The sequence below is a fragment of the Vombatus ursinus genome, unplaced genomic scaffold (assembly GCF_900497805.2).
Source record: "Vombatus ursinus unplaced genomic scaffold, bare-nosed wombat genome assembly UNPS02014794.1, whole genome shotgun sequence".
Taxonomy (NCBI): domain Eukaryota; kingdom Metazoa; phylum Chordata; class Mammalia; order Diprotodontia; family Vombatidae; genus Vombatus; species Vombatus ursinus.
In genome coordinates, this window is record NW_020954572.1 from 22,342,299 (window position 1) to 22,344,142 (window position 1,844).

The window sequence follows — 1,844 nt, forward strand, 5'->3', positions numbered from 1 at the left end:
TATTAGAGAGATACCTCTTCCCACCAGGGTGGGGCAGATCACAGGTTCAGACATCTAGTAAGGGTCATCTAATCCAAACCTCTCATTTTACAGTTAAGGAAACAGAGGCTCAGGAAGGTTAGGTATTTGCCCAAGGTCACACAGTGAACAAGCATTAAAGGAAGGATCTAAACCCAGGGTCCTCTTACTTCATTACCAGTGTTCTTCCCATCATACCATACTAGATTGGTAAAGGGTAAAAAAGGAATTGTAGACTCCACTTCACAGGGTCATCGACTTAGAGGTGGACATCTTGTCCAACTCCTTCATTTTGCTAACTTGTGGCAAAGCTCTGGTTGACCTACCTGCGGTGACGACACTGTATTAGAGTCAGGATTCGAACCCACATCCCCCAAATCCAAATCCTGTGCTCTTTCCATGACTACAGCTGGGAATGGCAGCTATGTGTGATATTACAAACTTTGATGGAACTCTAGGTGGAAACTTCTCTCAGAGTGAGGGGAGCTGGTGAGCCATCATTCATCAGTGAAGGCAGGAATTCCAGGCAAGATGGGAGGGAGAGTTCCCAGGAACAACAAGATTCCTCCAAAGGACGGGCAAGGGCAGGGAAATGGATGAATTTGGGACAAAAATGAAGTAAGTGAAATGTTTAACCACACCATCACATCCCCATCCAGGGGAAATATTTACCATGCACTTCAGGACCAGCTAGAGCAAGCAAACTCATAGCCTGGCTAAATTTGCAACCCATGGATTAAGAAGTCAGATGTTGTGAATACAGCACCGGCCCTGGAGTCAGGAGGAACTGAGTTCAAATCCGGCCTTAGACACGTGACACATACTAGCTGTGTGACCTGGGCAAGTCACTTAACCCTGATTGCCTCACCGGAAAAAAAAAAAAGTCAGATGTCTTCACCAGATGAATAGTCAACAACCCTTCCCAGTGCCCCATGGAAATGTGACATTTACACACTATAACTTCACTTGCCCTGAAGGTAGGCATACAGTCCAAGCAACCCCTGAATAATGGAGAGGAACTTTCTCGTGGAGATGTTTATTTTGCAGCTTGCCATGTGTAGTCAAAGTACCACAATTCATAACTAAGACATCAGTGACTTCTTCGTCTTTTTCTTCACCTTCTTCTTCCTCTTTGCCTTCTTCTTTGCCTTCTTCCTTGCCTTCTTCCTCCTCTTCTCCTTCCTCCTCTTCTTCTCCTTCCTCTTCCTCCTCCTCCTCCCTCTCCTTCTCCTTCTCCTTCCCCTTCTTTTTCTTCCTTCTTTCTTCTTTTTTGCTTTGGAGTCCAGAATGTGAAACTTGGGTGGTAACTTAAAACTGCTAGGTGGACTGATAAGGTTCTCCACTTGATGACGCTTTTAGATTGTAAAGTCACAGCCCTTGGCATGGGTGTAGACGCTGTGTTCCGACAGGAAGACATGATAGCATAGGGTCATTGGGGGCACAGAGCCATGAGGATCCACATCACTTGTCAACAGGAAGCTGTGATCCCATTCGCTACTGTAGGGGATGCAAATTGAGGATATCTTCCCCTCCCCCCCGGTAATTATTTAGTCCGATCACGAAAAACCCTGGGTCTGAAAGGAACACTTTTGGGGCCTACTTTCTGTTTTCTGGATTCCAAAAGAAGGGGTGGCATAGCCGGCGCGGAGGCCGGGGAGCCTACCCTTCGCTTTTTTGGCGGTTCAGAATTTTGCCCTGCCCCCTTGCCGCGCATCTCCTGGAAGGTTCACAATTCGCGACTGTCCCTGCCTGCTGCCCAGCCCTGGACTCGGAGCTTCGCTCGCCATTGGTCAGGTCGTCGTCGAGGGGCGGGGCTTCGTCAGCTG